Source organism: Eptatretus burgeri, chromosome 3 (genome assembly GCF_056783735.1).
Source record: "Eptatretus burgeri isolate ZD-2024b chromosome 3, Ebu_testis_v1, whole genome shotgun sequence".
NCBI classification, from domain to species: domain Eukaryota; kingdom Metazoa; phylum Chordata; class Myxini; order Myxiniformes; family Myxinidae; genus Eptatretus; species Eptatretus burgeri.
In genome coordinates, this window is record NC_140963.1 from 49,238,031 (window position 1) to 49,244,030 (window position 6,000).

Below are 6,000 nucleotides of genomic sequence, written 5' to 3' on the forward strand. Positions count from 1 at the left end.
TGCAAATTTCTGGATCAGAACGAGCTCGGGGGTGGAGCCACGCTCACCCATTGGACGGAGAAAAAGGGGCGTGAGTCTCCCCTGATCCTCGAATTTGCATATCTCGATTCCACACCGACGCGCCTGGAGGCGGGGCCAAACCGCCCCGCGCTTGCTGATTGGATGGATCAGAAGTGGGCGTGTGGCATTCCTGATCCGAATTCTCCTCGGAAAGGCCGCATTTTGCACTCGCGGCTCGGCGCGCGTCCCGTACGAGCCCATGACAGCCTGACGCTCGGTGCTCCCAGGTGGTGTGGGAATGGCGGTCGAAGGAGGAGAGGTGGAGGTGGTGGAGGGTTTATGGTGGTGGTTTATGGCCATGGTGCCGTTTGGAATGGCGGTGATGCGATGTTTGCGGGAGCGAGTTGTGAAGGTAAAGATCGTGGCTGTTGGCGTTGTTGTGAAGCGGCGTTGTGGTTGGTGGTTGTTGTGTGATGGCGGTTGGTTCATCGCCCGAATGAATCACATTTATTCCCTCTAAACAACGGGTTTGGGCTAACTACACAAGTACTTACAGAGATATCTCACCTTCGGGACCTGAATGGTGGTTTGCAAATTTCCTCAACCGCAACAATATATACACACACACACACACACACAAGTCTAGAGACGGCGATGGTTCACGAGCAATGTACATGGTTCGCCTTTTTTGTTTTTTGACCTTCGAGGGGATGCCACGGGCAAACTGGCAGGAATCGGGAAAAACGTAAATGATGAAAGTTGAAGTAATCGAAGAGCACTACAAATTGACCACGAATTGCGAAATCCTAAACTTAGTTCGCCTTTTTAATTTTTTTATGGCAGGAATCGGGGAAAAACGTAAATGATGAAAGTTGTAGTACTCGAAGAGCACTACTTGCATACCAACTTTCATTCGAAACAGTTGAAAACCCTAGGAGCCCGATGCCCAATTTATTGATTTTTTTGACATTTTCTAAGTTCGTGACCTTGTGACCTTGAGCTTAGGACGAAAATGAAAAATCGAGCTCCGTGGGGCTATGCAGGTGCCATTGGGCTAACCAAATACCGAAACCCCTGCCAGATTCGACAAACCCCCTCGGAGAAGATGCAACTTGAAACCGGCTACCCCCTAGAAACATGTTTTTTGGGCGTGGCTCCACCCATAATGGGAGCAGCACGCCCATTCTCAGGAAAACACAACTAGATCATGATATAAACCTGCCACCCAAATTTTATCAGGATCGGATTAAAACCCACGGAGCTATGCTCGGGACAGACAGACAGACAGACACCCATAACGAATATAGTGGTCACTTACCGACTCGTGAACCAATAAGTATATGTAATAATATTATTTATTTATATTTTATACATATCTATATATTAATACTGAAGGACCAATTTTGTGCTCCTCCCAGCGGTCGCGTCACGTTTTTCTCGGTACTGTGATCTGGACTGAAAGAAACATGGTACCTGTAAGAGTGCATCGCACATAGTGGCAATAGTCAAACTTCAACTCTGAAGCAGAATAAACACTTTTCGTTGAGATGGGGGCGAGAAGTGAAGAGGCGGGGGCGAGGAGTGAAGAGACGGGGGCAAGGAGTGAAGAGGCGGGGGGCAAGGTAAGCAAATTGAAAGCAGGAGACAGGGGGAAATGGGGCGGGGGATGGGTTGAATGAGGCCGAGTTGAGTGTGAGGGGGTGGACAGGGGGGTGGGGGCCCGGGGGCAAGTGGGGCGGGGAATCAAAAGACGGGGGGCGGGGAGTGAAGAGGGGGGGCTAAGCAAATTGAATGGGGCAGAGGCGGGGGATGAGTAGGCGGGGGCAAGCACACCCTGTCCAGTCCATGTCCCTCGAGTGTGGGTGAGCTGGTGAGGGAGGTTGAATGAATGGAACCCGTCTGTGATGGGGTTTCAGCTAGTATATGTAATAATATTACATATATATATATATATATATATATATATATATATATATATATATATATATATATATATATATATATATATATATCTCCAGATCTCCAGTCGATGGCACTTGCCTTCTCATTTTTTGGTTTGCATTGGTGGGAACAATGGTCTGGGTGGCAGACAGGCTTTTGTTCTTTGCAGATTATGCGGTTTTACCGTGTGAGACAATCTGTGGCTGACACTCACCATTACAGCCAAAGGGTGATAATAGCATTTAAACGATGACTGTGGTCATCATTGGTTCGATATTTATACGGTATGCCATCCTGATGAAAATTTGGGGTGGCAAGCCATTAATGTCATTGGGACTCACTCCTCTGGAGGAGTATAATTGTATGACAATGCATTCTGGCCCTTCAAGGTTAGGATGCTTGTGTTTGAATGACTATGTACTTCAGCCTTTGGGCTGAGGGTCATGTGTGTGCCAATGGGACAGTCTTGTTGGGTTGTGTACTTTGGCATGGGGTCAAGGTGCATGTCCCAAGCGATTTAAATGTTTTGATAATTTTAAACCTTATTTTTGTTTAAAAAGGTGCCACCATAAGAGGGCAAATAAGTCCGAATTCAGGATGGCATGCCATTGATGTCATAGGGGCTCACTCCTTCTGGAGGGGTCTAATTGTATGACCATGCATTCTGGCCCTTCGCGGTTAGGATGTGTGTATTTGATTGACCATGTGCTTCAGCCTTTGGGCTGAGGGGCAGGTGTGTGCCAACGGGACAGTCTTGTCAGTGTGTACTTTGGCATGGGGTCAAGGTGAACACCCCAAGCTGTTTAAATGGTTTGATTTATTTTTTAAATCTTTTTAAATGTAAAAAAAAAGTTTGCCCATAATGTGGGCAAATACGCTGGAAATCCAGATAGGAGGCTCCATTTGATGTTTAACCAATGATGACTTTAAATCTCTGTCTTTTAACATCAGCGGCAGGGATGAGGCCTCAGGGTTGGATGTGACGCTTTGGTCGGCACATGTACAGGGCTCACGTTCATTTGAGATCAGGTGAGAGTGCTTGGGCACGCTCCATACATACATATATATTCACACACACATACAAAGTTGGTTTCAAAACCAGTATTGAGGAAGATGACAATTAAAGGCTCTTTCGAAGCCGAAAGATGGCAGTAGCAAATTAATTGAGGAGTCATTTATATACTACATATGCAAAATAATGGAATTTAACCTCCCCACTTCTGTTCTATCATTTTCATCTCCCTTATCCCCTTTGCAAATGTAATATGTAGATAACCCAGTATAAAAAGAACACATTTTGGCTGCTGACATTGAAAAAACCACCAAAATGCAACACATTCCTTCTTACGAATGGGAGCCATCACACGAAAAAACACTTTGGCACAAATCTGAAATAGTTACGCGTTAATAAATGCGATTTCATTCTACATGTTCCCTACCCGACCCTACCAGGGAAGATCAAAAGTCCAGATTCGTTTATCACACCACAAATTATCCCAACTTCCATCGCTTGCAATAAGCAGAGCACGGGACATACATCAGTCAATGCATTCAGATGCATAGTTGTCAATTTCTATTAGTATTGCAAAATAAACACAAACAGGCTCTGAGCTTGACAAACTGTAGTGGGGAGGTGGAATAGATAAGTGACCACAACAGATACTCAGGATAGCAAAGCAGCTGCACATTTAAAGCTGGAAGTATACCTTTGCACTTGTGCAGGAGTCAGGGGAACCCAGGCACGATGCGTGGACTAAGCACAGAACTGCAGGATTTTTCTTGGCGGCAGAAAGACCAGGGGCCGGCGTGCAAGGGGAGGGTGGGTAGAGGGTGGAGGGAAGGTCTCATCATGCTCGAATCATCACACAGTCAAACTCTAGGGCTGGGCCCGTGCAGGAGGAGCTTTCATAAACTCTTCGGACCATTTTGACTCCCACAGCTTCCATTTCTCTATCAATGGGGGAACACAGGATTAAAGGTAGTCTTTATACAAGCAAAGAAAACCACCTACAATAAAAAAAATGAGAGAAAGAGAGAAAGAGAGAAAGAGAGAAAGAGAGAACTCTAATCACAGGAAAAGGAAGGGTGTATTACTGTACTGCAAATTTCCTCAAAATAATAATCTCTGGACGTGGGCAAAGTCACAACATCATAAAAATGAGAAATGTAGTGGTGTTGTAGTACCATGTTATAGCTAAACTTGAATTGCTGAAAAACATTTGCTCATAGTACAATGTCACATTCAAACAACATTTTTTGTGTATGTCAGTGCATGTGCGTATATATGTATATATATATATATATATATATATATATATATATATATATATATATATATATATATATATATATATATATATATATATATATACACACAGTATATATAATTTCTTTATATTTATGTATATTATTTATTATTATTTACTTATATTATATACATATGTGTGTGTGTGTGTATGTATATATATATATATATATATATATATATATATATATATATATATATATATATATATATATATAAAATACAGTTAAAAGTACAAGAGAATTGGTGTTTACAATAGCTTTCAAAAGGCAGGTCTTCTGAACTGTACAGCCAAGAGGTGGTCCCACTGCAAATTGATCACAAAGTGAAACAAAACACTTCAACGACACATGTCCTCTTGCTCGTTACAATTTATCAGAACTTCTTATGCCTGTGGATTATTTTGCAGTTGCAATTTCGTTGCCCTCTTCAAAGAGCCCTCGATCATTACTTCATCTTTGTGACCATGACACGGTTGACCATAACATTCTAATGGGGAAATACCAACTACCTCACTTCCAGCAAACGGTATTGCATTGTTGTTGACAAAACGAGGAATTAAAACAGCAAAGATGTCAGCAAATCGGTGTACAGTTCATGTGTTGTCTTAGATTCACAGCATGGCATCTTTAAAACAAGTATGAGGTGTCTGATCAAATTGTACCCCCAAACTTATTTTATAAACCACGTTCCTGTGTCGGTATAACGTCCCAAAGTAGTGTGTTAAATGATCGACACCTCGTACAGCAAGTCGCAGCATAGGGGATATAACAAATACCATGAGTAAAAAGTAATCCTTTCAGAAACTACAAAGTTTTTCCCCCCTCTTCAGTAACAGTGAGACCCAGACAGCCTCAGGATATTGCAGATGTATAGTGCACTTATCTTTGAGCTGCTTTGTGTGGGTTCGATTCCTGAACTGGACGATAAACTTCCAAACTGGTGCTGTGCAGGGAGAGTGTTATATATCACAAACTGTGGCGTCCCTCAGATGGACGTTAAGCCGGGTGTCCCGTCTGCTAGTATCAGTTGGTTGACATTAAACATCCCACGGTAGGTGAGCTATCGATGACACCCTGAACCAATTACTAATTCCTGGCCTGACTGACTGCTGGGAAGGCAATGGCAAACCGTGGAGTGCAATCTCCACCATCAGGCTTCTTCACCAACACTGAACTTGCCTTTGTGCAGAACACCAGTCAGAGGGAAAGTGAGCTAGAACAAGAAACAAATTAAACGTGCATGTGTGCACACATATGGTGGCACCACAACCAAAACAGAAGTTAAATTTGTTTTTTAAAAAGAAGAAAAAAAAATATTCATTTTGTAGAAATCAATATGAAAGATAAAGTAGGGAAAGTGGTTTAATAATAAATAAATAAAGACTCCTTCAGTTAATGGCACACTTGGTATGAAAAATCACAAATGCACGAACAGCCAAATAGGTAACCATGTTGTTGGCTCAACGGTTAAAGTTGCTGGCTTGAGATCTGAGGGTCTTGAGTTCGAGCCCCTGTCCTGCTGTTGAAGTAACACCAGGTGTGTTGACTCAGCCCGTCATCCTACCGAGGTTGGTGAAACGAGTCCCAGTGTGCTGGTAATAGGGGCACTGGATCAGTGGCACAGCTGTGTCACTAACCAATGATGCAGCCAGCAACCACAAGGCCACACACGAGAGTGTGTGTGTGTAACCAACACCAGGCTGACAATGTACAACTGAATCCAAATTTATTTTCCAATGCCAAAAAAATTAG

The 6,000-nt window shown here is 43.0% G+C and overlaps 1 protein-coding gene across 4 annotated transcripts in view; it reads right to left on the reverse strand.

Moving 5' to 3' along the window:
- The window catches only part of MYLK (myosin light chain kinase), a 213,325-nt gene extending 209,434 nt beyond the window's left edge, over positions 1 to 3,891 (reverse strand). For 2 of the 4 annotated variants that reach the window (XM_085873203.1, XM_085873205.1), the window contains exon 1: positions 3,648 to 3,891. The gene's annotated coding sequence lies outside the window, so the exon portion shown is untranslated. The remainder of the gene's footprint in view (positions 1 to 3,647) is intronic. The other 2 variants (XM_085873200.1, XM_085873199.1) reach the window with 1 other exon arrangement.
- Between the last annotated feature and the right edge of the window lie 2,109 nt (positions 3,892 to 6,000).